The sequence below is a fragment of the Pecten maximus genome, chromosome 3, assembly GCF_902652985.1.
Source record: "Pecten maximus chromosome 3, xPecMax1.1, whole genome shotgun sequence".
Lineage (NCBI taxonomy): Eukaryota > Metazoa > Mollusca > Bivalvia > Pectinida > Pectinidae > Pecten > Pecten maximus.
Genome location: NC_047017.1, coordinates 7,706,734 through 7,724,614, shown reverse-complemented (window position 1 = coordinate 7,724,614; position 17,881 = coordinate 7,706,734).

Sequence of the window (17,881 nt, the reverse complement as noted above, 5' to 3'; positions counted from 1 at the left end):
CTACGGTAGGGACACAATCTCAGCCGACGAAGATTGCTATATATCAATGTAAGCCGATTTCTGTGTAACTCACAAGCGGGAGGAACACCCATTTCCATTGACGAATCATTAAAGAATTCCGGTTAGAACTTTACACCATAATACACTTATGTCGAGATGCTTAATCAAAATAAATGGCCCCCTTTACATTTTTCTAGATCTCTTCAATATAGGCAATTTAGGGGTATTCCTGTTATTGTTGTTCTGTTAGTCAAAAACGTTTTCAATATCATTCTTTTCTAATAAAAATATATCACATTTTTTACATTGTTTCCAAGGTACACCTTCGTAAAACGGAAATACATATTTGAGAATAGATACCATCAAATGCGTCTTTACTTAGCTTATACGTATCGAAATTTGTTACAGCTAGCTGATAGGATTATTAAAAAGTGACAAACCGGTATCAAGACAGTAGTAAGATGTCTAAGGCTTCAAATTTAAAGAATGACGCAGCAATTTATAAACAGCATCAGCGTTTTCGTCTTTACAGTACATGTAAGTATAGTATTATTAGTTTGTGTATAGGTATGCAATGTTGACTTGTCCACTATCTAGCCATAGTTTCCTACCAAAACAACTTATATTAGCTCTGCAGAAATGGTCAGGCCGTTATGTCCTGGTCTCATTTTGTCCTGCAGAATTTCAGTATCTACCAAGACAAAAATCATATTCACTTTTTCACTGATATTTAGATATTTATTTTCCTGGATTTGACGGGTTTTTGTTAAAACAGATACCAGGAATATTGTCATGACACTGAACGCTTAAGACGATTATATGATGTCGCAATGTTCTTTATTTCATCTTTCACTTATTTGATGAACCGGTAGATTTCTACATTTTATTTGTCAGACATAAAATTTGGCATGACCTTAAATGTATATTAGCTACATCATCCTTCCAACATTGGTGGACATATCGAAATTCTCCATTGATTCTTTGGATTTAAATAAACAAGGAAGAAGTGAAATACGAATGAATTACTGCACTTCAGGTTTACTTTAGTTATTTTCAAATAGACACACAGTTTCTTATATCAGTCTTTAAGAACGAAGAAAGTCTAAAACTTGACAAAACGTTTTTAGTAATTACTTTGTATCTTGGCGATCCTTCAGACTGAAGAATCCCCAGATGTGACGAAAGTGTTAGAAGCTTAAACTTGTTTTCAAAACTTACTGATAGATATGACGGTATTCGAATAAAATATTGTTTAAACTAAAGTACTAAAGACGTAATAGTTATGTGTAGAGGAGGATTTTTGTTTCATAATCAATATTATATCTTTTATTTCTCATTCAGCTCTTCAATTCAATATGATAGTTCAAACTTGTAATTTCCTACGGCTAACGCCTTCATGGCCACCGACGTCAGCGACGCCTTTTGGGAATCCCAGAATCGTGATGATACTGAAAGTCCATAAGTTTGAACAGCCCACCTCTAACTGAGCCTATCTCAAACCTCTATGTCAGCAAAATTGACAGTAAATCATTGGCAATGTTTACTTTCATCGTTAATTTACCCCGTAAAGTGTGAACACGGAACATTACAATCTCAATGTGTCTATCTGAACGCGATCTATGCCTCTGGTCTCAACACACCGAGAATGTCCAGCCTCTGTGTCGAAGTCAATAAATTAACGTTACGCTGCAAATCCACTGTTGTTTTCAGAAACGTAAAATGATGAAAATAAATGTATATTCGATTTAATAGATCATTTAAAACCAGATTTTTAATTGCATTGAAAATTTATCATATTCAGTGCTTAAACCTTTTCCATTCCGAAGGAAAGGAATCTTGATAAAATCACAGATTTGATGTGTTATTATGTCTATAAAGCAATATATTACTCATCAATTACTTAAAACAACCGAACACGAGTAAAACCACTTAAGTTACTATGCTATGTCCCAAGTGAAGCAATGGTCTGTTAAGCAATGTACAGATTGGAGGTATCTATGATCTTGTATCAAAAGGATTAAAAACCAAAGTCATAGAGCCATGATTTGATTTGTTATTTCTCCACCTTAATCACACGTAACCGAATATCTGTTTCTGGAAATTCCATTCAGATAAAGTATCCTATATTATCTGTAGGCATTACAGATGTCTAGTCTCGGTTGTATAAAGCCATTGTCTGCTGATCATATAGTACGGTAAAATAAACAAATTTACAAAGCCTCGTTTTCAGATTAATCACGATCTGATAGCGTTCACAGTAAATCCTTTTATTTCTGCACAAACATTTTTCAAAAGAAACAAATTTGAAAATTTGACCGGAAATATGATACATCAACACGAAACTCGTAATAATCGCTTTCTGATACCGGAGCTATAGATTAATTTATCGCACAAATCAGTCATATGATTAGAGTAAAGTGCATTTTTGTATGTTCTAGTAATGGTAATTGTGAATAGAACAATACAAAGTTATTTGGTTTTTCCGTGCTTTATCTTTGACATACATGAGTCACAGTAAATAATTTAGAATTGATCCCATTAATTATTCTCAACAAAATGGTTCTGTTGTATCATTAGTGATGATTGTAAACAATATCATACATGTACAAATCCTATCTAATATGGAAAAAATATCTGTTAATGAATTATCGATAACTGGTGATTTAAAAAAAGGCCGAAATCAACCGGATGCCGCGGCTGTCGTTATAATTACGCATGTTGATAATAATCTAGCTGAAACAATTTAATCACATTATATATGATTTCAGGCATTCCCTAATACCGAAGCTTAATATGAATCCACTGTGCGAGATTCGATGTAAGAGCTTATGGTATGATTATATATAGTTTTATGTGTTAAGTTCATTTAAGGACGGCGTCCCCAGTGTGTGAGATACATGCGGTTTGTTTGCTTGGGGATGTTGAAGTATGTTAGTGTTTGTCTCCTTGTGACAGCGCGGAAATGATGCTGACTTTGTAGTGCATCTCTGTCGCCTACTGCCAAAGGCGTTCAGCAAGATACCTCACCTTGTCACATTATACTGGCAACGGGCGAACCAGTCGTCCAACTCCAAAATATACAGAACAATAACCAAGGGTAGCAACTACTATTCTAAAGAGTCTGGCATGTCTCGGCCAGGGGATAGAGCTCAAAGCTTTTCCCACAATTAAGGGCGAATGCTCAAAGACCAAACGTGAGGCAGTATTGAGGGAGACATTAGGATGAACAAACTAACAAATTCAGGAAGAGCTGTTGTAACTGTCATAATCTTTCATTAAGATGTACAACTACCATTGGCACAAATGAAAAGTATATGCATGAATAATAAGATATGTAAAACTAAAGTATTTTTTGCAATAGCAAATGAGATACACTACCTGGCAGCTCATATATGTTCAGCTAAGAACCCTGCATGTGCAAATAGGCTAACCGTAAATACAATACAGAATAAGCTGCAATGACGTCATTTCTTCGGCATTTTATGCTTGTTATGAAGTATGTGTTGACGGCATTGTATAAAAACTACACAAGATATTAGCACCTTTCAAAACAAATTGAAAAGATATATACAGCAGAGCGAAAATAAATTTAACCACATTATACAGATCTTTTGTTCTTATGAGATTCGTAAATGACGTTAAGGGCTTAGATTTCTGATACCTAGGAGGAAACCGAAAACTTAAAAGAAACAAATGTCGAAACAAATGTCAAGGTCTTGGTGGTGAAGTGAAAATGACCCATAATTCAATAAATGTCAATTTTTTTCAATATTGGATTCCAATTAAATTTAACCACATTATACAGCTGTTTTGTTCTTATGAGATTTGTAAATGACGTTAAGGGCTCAGATTTCTGATACCTAGGAGGAAATCGAAAACTTAAAAGAAACAAATGTCGAAACAAATGTCAAGGTCTTGGTGGTGAAGTGAAAATGGCCCATAATTCAATAAATGTCATTTTTTTTTCAATATTGGATTCCAAATGAACGTGAGCTAAACAGTGACTTGAAAGTTACGGTAACCAAGGGAATTGAAAATTGTCAACGACATGCAATATCAAAGTAATGTACATCGTAGTTTGTACTTAGTAATATCTTACTAAATGAAAGCAACAAAACATAACAAATTCTGACTCAAAATCGATAGAATGTTTTACCATAATATTATTTAACTTACATCTTCCCAAACCCTGTCTTCCGAGTTATTCAGACCACAATCAGCATCTCTAAAAAGAAATAGTTATACTTGGAAGAACCCTTGAATATTGAAACCACAGAATTATTTCAACATTGGGAAAGCAGGGGTGTTACTATCAGGAAATTGAAGGTCTAGCGAGATTTCAGAGAAATTGCGTCTATATCGGCTTTGTAACCCGAGCGACATGATTAAGACAGTCCGTCATGTAGGCAAAATACCATCATAGGTCAATCTGTAGGTTAAATTGATGGATTGCACTGAAAAGTGGTGTTACTAAACTCAACAAAGATATTTCAACAAGCAATCAATTAGATCTCCTGATTTTATTCTTGGTACGTTTTATCTCGGGCTGCAGTTGTTTGTGTCACGAAATGTATATTAGTATAGTTCATAACCATATATTTTCATCACCATATGAAACTCTCATTATAAGAAAATGAAGAGAGGGACGTAAGCCTTATGGGCGATATGGTAGGGACCAGAGTGGAAAAATCAGGAAAGGAAAATACTTGTTGATCTCTCATGTAGTACAACCCTTTTATGGTCGTCTGTAAATCGCTAGTTCCCACATATCCTGCTTGACCATGGCTATATGGAAACGGCAAAAGAACTGGATCACGTTAAAGGAGGTTGGAAACATTTTGGCTTAAGATACTCATAACAGAACGATAAATAAATATATAAACAATTCTATTTTAGCTTCTGTCTATGTTGTCGGATATTACTCATATGATAGGAACCCTTGATCTCATTTTGCAAACATGGGTGTAAACAAGAATTGCATGATTGATATCGTTGACTTAAAAAAAGACTGTCACTCATCTGAAACGCCTGATTTACTCTCCTTCTAAGGTGCACCGTTAAAATATATATTTCTTCTATATTTTACACTTATCAAATTATTTTTCGTTTAGTGTTATAGCTTCGTTCATACTTTGGTTTTATCATGAAACTCGGCTTTTATAAAGTGACACGTTGATGAAGCATTGCCGTTATCCCAAGGCTTATATGGTCTTATTTTTGACACGTCATCAAACTAGTTTCTAAAGGTCGAAATTTTAGCCGAATCATCTTGTAATGTATTAAACTTATACAGATGAAGTTATTAAGATTGTTTATGCATGGTGAACACCTAACGATTTCTGCAAACACCAAACGGTCTGTAGCCTTTAGATTTAACCAGATTGGGCCTTACTTAATGTCAGTGTCATGACTACGGCTACGTCGCCTTTCATGAGATAACACGAATACGGTTACGTCGCCTTTGAGGAGATAACAAAGCAATTACCTTTGGTTTACTGCATCCCGGACATCACAAATCGCCGACAGAGTTTATACGGCCACTGTATATTATGTGGTACTACAGTGCCAAGAAGTCTGATATCAGACCCACTGCTTAGGGTACAATGTACTACGAAGTGTAGGGGTAAAATCATGGTGGTAAAATTTCTTCAGTATTTAATATGACCAAGGTTATTAAAAACATTTCTTATTAAACATAATTTAAAAACATAAAAGTCATCTTCAAAATAATATTCTATGCAACAATGTGTCAGGTATAATTCGGGAGCAACAAATCAAGCTTGATAGTCTGCTATGTTGTTGTTGTTGTTGTTGTTGTTGTTGTTGCTGCTGGTGGTGCTGCTGGTGCTGGTGCTGGTACTGGGGGTGGTGGTGCTGCTGCTGCTGCTGCTGCTGATGATGGTGGTGGTGGTGGTGGTGGTGATGATGATGATGATGATGATGATGGTGGTGGTGATGATGATGATGATGATGATGATGATGATCTATATAAAGATCTATCGTTGTTTATTGATTGGGACTAGTTGTGATCGTATATGTAATCTGAAATTGAGGATAACATATAAAACTCAATTATAAGTTTCTAGGGTTTCTGTAACCATCTGTACATCCTTGTACGGAACATCCTCGCGTGAAGACAACAATTAAGTAGCCTCGACGGCGGCCTACATTGTCGCTATTAGAATTTATCGTATTGAGAACTAGTCAGTAATACTCTTTCCGGCTAATTACCATCAAGTCGTATACGGAAATAGGGACCGACAGTAGCTCATGACTTCTCCCTCCATATGACGTTGCATGTAGAATGGTGTATCTAATTTACTTAAGATTGGCCGGCAATAGAATACTAACCAAATCAGGAGGTCGGAGTGTCAGAGACAGCTCTTCATTATTATCATAGTTGTGTGTACAATAATCACTTTAGTTCTCTAGATCAAGCCGCTGTAGAAAAAAATACGTTTCATTTGACCGATCGTACAGCGGAAACCCATGCGAGCCCCTTGTGGGACCCATTTTCATCAACAATACACAAAAGTATAGGCAATAATTGTCTTATCGAAAGATCAATTCATTGTGCGGTCAAATACACCCACAAATCGGCACAAGTCACAAAAATGTGTGACACCAGAGCAAAAAACAACCACCACTCCCCCTAAAAACTGATTACTTTAGAGTGGGCAGACAAAATCAGTCGAACCTTCACTAGAATATATTGATGGACAAATTGTTTTTTTTATTCGATTGGTCTTTTATATCATGGGGACCTTTGGACAATATCAGAGGAAAAAATTAAAACAGCTTAGTTAATACTCTTTGTTATATACATTAATGGGTTTATTTGTTATGAAAATACTCCAGTCAGATACCAAATTTACCTTCAGAGATTCCATACATGGGATATATGTTATATACGGTTTATCCAGGAAAGAATCCTTCTTTGCAAACAATATTGCATATACTGTTTGCAGAAAGATAGATTTGCCTGATAGCAACCCTATCTAGTATCCACATATCAGACTTTCCAAATATTTTGTTTTAAAAAACATTGTTCCATATGTATTCTTTCGGATAACCAGTCTTGTCTCTTTTGATATTTGATTCCTAAACTAAGGATTTTCCCTTCGATTTATTGTTAGCTTCAATAATTGCTCGACCAATATTGTATCAATACTTCTTACAGTCGTTCTTACACGATTAAATCAGATATATTGTGAAATTGTAGAATCCAAACATGAAATTAATAGAATATGGATTTTGGAGAACTCCAAGGACCTTTATGATCATTCTTGAACATCCATTCCTGAAAAAGATCATTTCTATTATTAGAACATAGCATATTTCTATTCTGTACACTACCATTTCCAATTCCAAAGTGTAGACGTATTAATAATTTTGTTTTGATAGCTTTCTCCTATAAGAAAAGTGGATAGTGGTACACAAATATGGTCCTGTAGTAATTTTAGAACGCAATGTCGACAATGCTCCATGGTTCATAGTGGTCGATGTCATTGATAGCATCTCCGTTGTTTCTGGTGAAGCTTCTTATAAGTATCCACTTGATTAGAAATTGCAATGAAACAAAGTGATGATGAAAACCATTGAAGTGATTGCATTTCTGGGTTGAAATATGTTTTGGATGAATTTGTTGGGAAGATCTTCCAAAAGATTCTTGATATTTACTTAATTGAAGGTTGTAATTAAACAAAGTAATGATGAAACCACTAAAGTGATATAATTTCTGGATTGAAATCATACAGGTATCTTGGATGGCAAGATCTTCCAGCAGATTCTTGACATACCCATGGGAACATTGTTCAATGTTGACCGATCTGGTTTTTTGGGTTCATATGACGCTTAATGTACAGAATAGCTTATCAGCACAGGTAAAAAAACATTACCAAGATCGCCAATCTAACCATCAGCGTTAATGATCTTTACTTCCATATAACAGGAAATGTAATGACCATGTCCATAGTTATACCTATTGAAACCAAGGACACTAGAGATTCTTCCTTTTACAACACAACCATCAGGGACTGCTTAACAATAAACTCCGTGATGAGCTTGTGATTTCAATCTGCTTAATATGAATTTCATTTCTCGAATGTAGTATCCTTGTTTTGCCAAGCCAAGGTTGTTTACATATTGTGGAAATTAATGAGTGTTTGCGTATGCCCTTAAATGTATTACCTTGAAACATTTTAGAGAGAACTTTTAATCGTGTTAATTCAAAATGAAATAACGTAATTGTATTGGATCGTTAGATGCGTTCGATTAAAGCGGTTTGTTATGCTTAATACACCAGACAAACACAATCGTTACAAGGTTTTCGAGCTTAAATGAAACATTTTACGGAATTCGGAAACGACAAGCACGTGGTGTAATGATGAAAGGTCTCGAAACCTTGTTAGACTTAACGACAATGACATGTTTACTCCCTCACGCCACATGGACAGTAAACTCACAATAGAAGCGATTAAATAGTACAGAATATTTACTTCCTGTGACACGTTGATAAAAACACCTTGGGGTCATTGCTCGGATCACAAACATCACATAGAGACAATAATGTCGGGACCTTGAGGTGTCTGTAAGTTTAATAAAAAAAAATGGCAGATTCATATCGTATACAGACAGCGTTCTCTATGAGAGGGTGAAATTGTCCATTTTAGCACAAGGCATAGTTATTAGATTGATAAGTATTGAAGACAAAATAATGGTTTTGACCAATTTCTTCTGATACAACGTAAGAATAGAATGGTTTCTGAATATTGTAATCACGTGATCCGTTCGTCCGCCAGTTTGTCTTGCTGTGTATTTGATCTTGTCCGGACAACTCTTCGAACAGTTTCCAGAAAAAACTTTGATCCATGTTTATTGCAGCTGTGATCCCTTCAGTCAAGTTTATTGTAGCCCGAGTCTTTTGTGAAATTTAGTCATCGCACACAAATGATCTGTAATGTCCCGGTATGGCACATAGCAATTTAGTTCAAAGCCAGTAAACATCAAAATGTTGCAAATGTCTAACGTTGAGAGAGGACGGCCTCTGGTTGTTTTACGTTTGCAAGGTCAAGGACAGTGTAATGTCGACTAACAGTTTGGTATCCGTGCCTCAAATGTAGTTGCCTTCCTAAGAAGTGAACGTCCATACGGAACGTCGCAACGTAAATACAGAGCGAACCGTCCATCTCGCCTCCAGAATTATTTCGTTTTTTCTCTGAACGGAATTTTAGCTTTCAGTTGGACAACGTAAGTTTTGCTACATTACGTTTCAAGGGTGTTTCGTACAAATCCGTGATCCGTGATTTTCTTGTCGAGATTATTATCTCAGTTAATACTGGCCGCCATGCAATTTATATTCACTCCCCATTGGATTAACCAGGCATGCGGGCTCTGAGAAGACGCAGCAAGCCTCCAAATAACGTCACTCATTAGACACATACATTTCTGGGGGATTCGAGGAATTTAAGCAATGATATTGGCCTTTGAGAAGTCTTATAATACATATACATGTACCTTCAAAAATTCCTTTTGTGGTATTTAACGCTTATTATTGGGGGTTCTACTAATAATAAAAATATCAAATATCCAACAAACAATAAATATGACCCTTCCAAGCCAGGTATATCGTATAATAGGATTAAGCCTTAAGGGACACATATTGATTAACACATAGACATTGAAATATACGAGTGTATTTGTTAATGTGTCTACGTCCATGGGTCTTATTAAGTCAGCTCCCACCAGTGATATTTAATAGCGTCATCATACTGAAATGTCATCGCATGATTCCCAAACCCGACCCAATCGTTCTAAAGAATACCGCTACCTTTCAAGTACTAATTGTATGCACTGATTCGTCTCGACCTTGGGACAGAACACATAGCCTCCTCACAGAGACGAACACTTAAAGGACATAAAGGATGCACTGTTAAGAGAGATACAGTAGACAAAAGGGAAGAATAAATGTTCAGAAAGGAGTGATAATATTCCAAAGCTAGTCCCCTCTTACGAAACATGCAATAGGTCCTGTCTACCTGCAGCGCAAGGAAAATCAGTTTCAAACTCCAATTATGAATTTCTTTAAGCACATATGTCAACAAAACACACACAAACAATGTGCTCTCTCTGACGGTGCATCTCACAGCCAGTGAAGGTTTCTAGCAGCAACAACACCATTCACAAGCATTTTCTGTTTTCACATTAACGTTTAAATGTTGTTCAATTCTTTCTGATCAATAAAATGCCTTTGGAAATCAGACAAGTACAACAAAGCCCTGTCGACAGCACGAATACCTGTAATTACGTGTCAAAAACAGGTTTCCGGGAAAAATTCAAATCCAATTAAAATTTTATTTTCAGTGCTCAATGTTGCAAGCCCAACACTATGAAAGCACTCTTAAGAAATGTCGCTAAAACCGTTTTGTCGGCGACCAGCGACATATCAATTCAAAGAAGATATATCTTTTGATTTATTACGGTTTGCAGTTGATTTTCCAGCGGCGACAAGAGAGAGATTTGAGGCACGCGGTCGTTAATCTCCTGTCCTCCTACACGCGTTGGCGGGGTGTATACAATATCAATTTTTAATACACAAACAGTACCCTCATCAGGTGTTCGCGGAAAATCAACTCCAATTAGAACAGCTCCAAAAGATTTACGGAAGCTACAGTTGGGTACAATCTTAAGTTGGTAGTGAAAGGAATATCTACTGCAGTTTATGGAAGCTACAGTTGGGTAAAAACTAAAGTTGGTAGCTTAAGTAATAGTCACAGACATGATACATACATGAAATTCCTGAGAGATAGCAATAGATGCATGTTACTCAGTTTTCCCGATCACTTTCAAAACTTAGTTTGTACAGGTAAAGACCAAAGGAAACATTAAATCAGAAAAAAGTACATAAATAACTTTCTTAGAAATTGTGATAACAAACTATACCAAGGGAAACAGACATATCAAGTCCAAGATGACTGCCTGTTGGCCATAATGCTTTCCTGGACAGACTCAAAATTGCACGAGCAAATCATGCACCAAGTGGAACCTACATACAAAATCTGAGAAACATCAATTCTAAGAAATAGCGATAACGAAGATCAACTGTCAAAATAAAAGATGGCCACCTGTCGACCATTTCGTTTTCCTGATCCGAATCAAAAGTAAATGGGCATACCTAGGGACCAAGAGAAACCTACATATATATTACAAATCATTACAAATAATAGGTAAATTATTATTTTCCTTGCAATAATTGATAGAAGTATATATACACTTTTAAGGAAAATAACAAAAACCAAATGCGAAGTTCGTAAAGGAGCCTTCAAATGTTAGCCAATCAAATTGAAATGAATCACAGGATTGAAAAATAGTCTCGGTCAAAGGTCACCTGTCAACCGATCAAAACGCATTAAGATTTTATGATTGTGATATAAACTGAATGTTATTCAACTGTTTTAATGATTAGTTCATGCCTTGATAGTTGAATAACACCCATCTAATGTGATAGAAAACAGTTTATACCATACCCAACCGGTAGGATTATTGTCTTATTGTTTATTAATGATCATTCCACTAATATAAATACAAGGAATGGTGTTGTGTGTATTGTTTATTATTGTTGCATTGGCTAACCACGAAAATATGTAACTACAAAATAATTTCAAAGATCCAAACCACGAAATAAAGAACACACAAATATTTCATGTTATACAGTAATACGATTTTTTTTTTTTTTGACTTGAGGTTGTCTCTAGTATCATTTCATCTTCAATATACTTGTGCACTACAAAGTGCAGGAGATATTAAAGTTCACCCGTATGCAGAGATGACTGATGCATGGGAGGCAACCCTAACAAGCTGATACAAACTGTTCAGTCTCTTTCTCTCTCTTAAAGGTAATAGAGATTGTGTATATAGACAACGAGTGGTTGTTGTTTATGGTATTTCTTTCACTCGAGTAAGTTATTTTTCAAAAGTTATAAAAACACGAGCGTGTGTGAGTGTTTTTGTAACTTTTGAAAAATAACAAACAAGGGGTGAAAGAAATACCATATACAACAACCACGAGTTCACAAAGAAACCTGAAGATCAAAACGTTGGTGTTGATGATGATACTTCGCGGAACATTCCATTATTATCCATAGAAGATATATGTTTTGACCAGTCTTCCCATTATTATCCATAGAAGGTATATGTTATGACCAGTCTTCCCACGCCAAATGCATACTATGTATGGATAGTTTCAGTCAAAACTCGACTAATATGCCCAAGCGCGAAACACCAAAAACTCCTCTTTCGTCACGAATTATGGTGTCCTTGGTACAAACGTATTTGTTCACATCAACTCATATGGATCTTAACCGTAACGTTGAAATTAGCACTGATGAAAATGAAATGTTGACTTCTCGGCTACCAGGAGTCTTTCTTTACTCTACGTTTTCCAACTCTGGATGATGCAAATGGTAAAGCCCGAACAGGCTGAACACAGTTTCTAGAAATCCTTTCACAGTGTTCGTCCTCTATAGACACTGGTGTTTACACTCCAAACCACAAGAATACACTGCTGTTATTCTGGGTTAAAGTGAAAACGGACATATCTTGAAAATGGTAGTTAACTCGTTTTGACATGTTAGTTTCAAGTATATCGAAAACAGATGTCTATACTAAAAGCATTAGACATAACTATTGTTCCATTGTTCCTTGGACGTAAACATTCTGGTGCACAACACAGTGTTCTCCGAAACTTTTTTTTCTTTTCGACAAGCGGCGGCTGTTATACTTGTCAGTACATATATCTTTATTCCTGAGTTCTGATACAATCTCCAAAGAATCTGCTATTGTTTTCAGAAGAAGCAGGACTGTTTGAAGTTCCTGAGCATAGCTCGGTCTAATGGTTACATTCTGGAGACAGTAGGACCTTTTCCTGGAAGCGATAATGATGCGAAGATTACAAAAGCCACCATGGATAGTCTCTCCTGGCTGGAGAAAGATGATAATGTCATTGTTGATCGAGGGTTTAGGGATATTTGGCCAGATTTGGAATCGCGTGATATGACAACAAATATGCCGTCTTATCTAAAACCTTGGCAGACTCAACATGACTACCTACAAGCAAACCTTGTTGGATCCATATCTCACGATTCGAGTAATGGCTGGTTTTCAAAACTTCAAAACACAACTTGCCTCCAACTATTTCATTGATGTCATGCGACAGAATCCGATGATCCATATATGTTAGAACACCATAGTGAAACATAATGGATAGGGAGCTGGCTGACAAATGAAAGCTCCTTGGTGTTCACGAGACCTCAGCTCAGCGGGTGAAAGATGAGCCGGATCTTACTAGAAGGACCAAGTCTCTATTTGTCAAACTAATTGCGACTGCGGATAATAGTGACTTTCCAAAGTTAGACATGGAATACCTTCGGACAATATTCTGTGGTACATTCTAAATATCAGTGGCTGAGCTCTGGCTACATCAGTGAGCATCTCAGTGATTATGTTGACTACGAGATCTGGATCTATCGGCACTCAGAGGATATTGTACGATGTCATATTCACTCAAAGCATATGAGCAGTGTGAAGTACAATGTTTGGATCCAGTATGACAGCTCCGACACCATTGATCCCATATATTGCCAGTGTCTTACTGGACGGAGAACCACGAGGGATATGTGCCCACATAGCCAGTTTTCTATACTATTTAGGATACTACATGCATTTGGAAACCAGCAAGCCTTTGCATCCAAAAGTCTAAATTTCAAGACAAACCTCAAATAATGTACGAGGGCTGATTGATATGTGTGGGCCTCGTATTGAAGGATTTGAATTTTGCCGGATATATTTTTCAACATAATCCCCTTCAGTATCTATATATTTTTGCCAGCGGCGTTTAAGGGCCTCAGTGCCACTTTTATAGAATTCCTTTTCTTGACTGTTCAGAAAGTCATCCACTGCGTGTATTACGTCATCATCAGACTGAAAGTGGGTGCCTGAAATAACTTTTCAGTTTTTGAAATAGATGAAAGTCTGATGGAGCGAGATCAGGTGAATAAGGCAGATGCTCAATCAATTTAAAGCCACAATCGTGAATGGCAGTTATGGCAATAACACACCTTTAGTGAGCTTTCCGCGGCGCTTAAGTTTAATATTCCCCGGTAACTGCCTCAGAAGTGGAGATAATCTATCAGCAGAATACCATCTGCATCCAAGAAAACCGATGCCATAACCTTCCCAGCTGATGGAACAGTCTTTGCCTTCTTTGGCGGTGGGAGCCAGATTGCTTCCATTGTTTCGATTGTTGTTTGGCCTCTGGAGTAAAATGATGGACCCATAGTGACAAATCTTTGAAGAAAGTTGGCAGGATCTTCCTCAAATAGGTTAAGATTGGCACGCGATAACGGTGTGCTTCTGATAAACTGTCACAAGGCTTGGTACCCATCGGGCCGAAAGCTTTCTCATTGCAAGATCCTCGGTCAGAATGGAATGTACTCTTTCCTGTGAATGCCAACTCTACTGGCTATATATCTTTCTGTGACTCGTCTGTCAGTCATAACAATATCATGAATTTTATTGACCATTTCTGGGATTGTAACATTGACTGGCTTTCCAGGACGGGGGCCATCCTCAAGGCTCTATCGGCCGCGCTTAAATTCCGCCACCCACGTTTTTACTGTAGCATATGAAGGGACATCTTTCCCTAGTGTTGCTAGCATATCATTATGTATATCGGTGTTTTTTTTTTCCAGATATTTGATCTCTGCTCTTTCACCGATTTTGTCCATTATGCAAAAGCTGCTTGTCTGGTTTACTTTAGAGCGCTACCTCGTCGATATAAACCAACCAAATGAGACCAGTCTTTGGGTGCACGGCGCTTTATAGTCAGATAATATTAGGACTTAAAAAGAACATCCTCGAGTACCTCCTACAATACGAGACTTACAACATATCAATCATTCCTTTTAGATTTCACTACCAACCGTCATCTTCCATGTATTAGGTCAATCTAATTAAAATTAGACTTGTAATCTCCGCTCCTCTACGATACACTGCAATACAAGTTCTATGTACTACAGTGTATCGTAGAGGAATGGAAATTACAAGTCTAATTTTAATTAGATTGGGTATAGGAAGTTGTACTTATGACCTTCAGAAAAGGTCGCTATATTCTTGCCCAAGTACATGTTTGGACTAAAATGCCTATTTGTTAACGTAGGACTACGGAGGCTTGTTAGGCCATTTTGAAACCCCACCTTTGTGGATTAAAGGAGACTTGAAAGGCTGACCATCTTATGACAGGCTAAAAATTTATCATCAGGTTTCTGTGGTCCAAAACAAAACAGAAGACAACATTGCAGTTTTAGTTTTATTGTCACTACACTAAAAAGGACAAGCATGTCTGTCTATCAGGAGGTCAACTCGCTGATTCATCACCTTATAAAATGTCCAGTGTGGTAAAATCATTCCATGCATATTCTGCTCAAGTCATCAAATGAGAAACATGACTGTCTTGAAATAATACATAAAAATACCATAAAAATCTGGACATATGAATCTAAATTTGGGTACCAGGAATATATACAATAATGTTTTTTCTTATGATCAAAATGTGTATGTGGTCAGCATATAAAGTAAATAGATTGATATTAAAACTGATGATAAAGCACATCATGATGAAACTATGGACTATAGGAAGCATACAAAACTTGAAGATAACTTTCAATAAAAATGAAAAAAAAAAAAAAAAATGAAAAATGATATATTCTGGGTGGGTTGGGTGGGGTATAAAGAGTGCATATTGTGTAACTATATAAGTGTGCCAGTTAATTTTATATCTTATTCTTAAAAGCTTCCTTGATCAAGGGCACACTTGTAAATACAACTCCTAAATATATGAACCGGGTTTGGTATGATCTACGGAAGGTGATATATACTTAGATATACATTCAAATACATGTATGTGCCGTATAACCATTATTCATATCACCATGAATCTAACTATTACATAATGTCCATATTCAGTGCTCAATTTCACAAGCTAAACTCTAAACAAGCTGATTATAACTCAATATTCGTTTACAAAATTTAAGTAAAAACATATCTTTAAACTTTGGTTTGGTGACCTTGGATTTCCTAAATATGATATACATCTGTTTTATATGTGACAGGCCATCCATATACAATTACAATATATTTATAATATGTAATACACAAAATAAAGGTGACAATAACTAAGTAATTCAAAATTAGAGAAAACCAAAACTTTTTATTTTCTCTTCCTTAAACATTTCAACATAAGAAAATAAAAAAAATTCTTCTTTAACTTTAAATTGCACAAGTAGAAAAATAGGATTTTTTTTTACATATGCTAGATATATTACGAAATTGAAGAAAATTAAATATAAATCTCTATGTTGAAATTGAACATATACAAATTTGGTTTAAGTAAAATTCCAATTTAATTTTTGCATATGTTCATTTCTTTGATGTTTCTCTACTTGAAAGTAATATTTGCAAATGTAAGTTTCAAAGCATAAAACAATGTACAAAGGTATCTGCATACAATTTCCTCTTAAAAAAATTACATGAAAATTTTCTTTTTCAGAAAGTCAATTTGAAAATTTTTGACCATCCAAAAAAGATAGATCTCATTTTCAAACTTTCAATGACAATTTTAAAAATTTGAATAATTGACAACTAGTCAACAAAGATACCCAGTCCTGACAAACAAAAACTATCACGTTTTATCAATAAAAGCTACTTACGAACAATTGTAATTTACACTGTCTTTTCAAACTTTGAAAGTTAAATCATTGCACACAATAGTGCTCCATTTTTAACAAGTTTTAGATAATTTTTCCACATCTTCAATCACAATGAATAAGCACTTAACATGAATGAATTAAGATTGTTTTTCCAAACCATGATGATTTAAAATTATCTGTAATGTGGAAATGATGAAACAATTTTATTTTCGTTTTCAGGTCGGATTTCTATAAAAATTAAGAATGATTTTTTATATAACATAGACGAAAAATATACAGCACTCAAAAAAGTACCAATGAATAATAACATAACTCTGTACAACACAAAACGAAAATAATGCTTCTTCATCATATAATAGTCGGTATATAATCAGGGGTAAGATAACTACAATACATGTATACATCATGTTTTACCAAAAAAGACACATTTATAATCTCAAATCTAGCCTTAGTGCAATCTCTGTAATCAGATGAACACATATTCATAACCTTAAACAGTGTTATTTAAATTTTGATTTCCTTTCAAAAGATAAACTTAAAAAAAAATCTCTATTTAAGCCTGTTCTGGAAAAATGAATGTCAACATAAGCATGGCTTTATCCTACATGAAAACGGTGTTGTTTTTATTTGTGTTTTTTTGTTGTTTTTAAGTTTTTTTTTATTTTTTTATTTTTTTTTATTTCTAGTTTTTTTTAAAATAATTTTTCTCTACTTCATTAATACCAGGATGCATGATACATACATGAAATTCCTGAGAGATAGCAATGGATGCTTGTTACTCAGTTTTCCCGATCACTTTCAAAACTTAGTATGTACAGGTAAAGACCAAAGGAAACATTAATCAGAAAAAAAGTACATAAATAACTTTCTTAGAAATTGTGATAACAAACTATACCGAGGGAAACAGACATATCAAGTCCAAGATGACTGCCTGTTGGCCATAATGCTTTCCTGGACAGACTCAAAATTGTACGAGCAAACCATGGACCAAGTGGAATCTACATACAAAATCTGTGAAACATCAACTCTAAGAAATAGCGATAACGAAGATCAACTGTCAAAATAAAAGATGGCCACCTGTCGACCATTTCGTTTTCCTGATCCGAATCAAAAGTAAA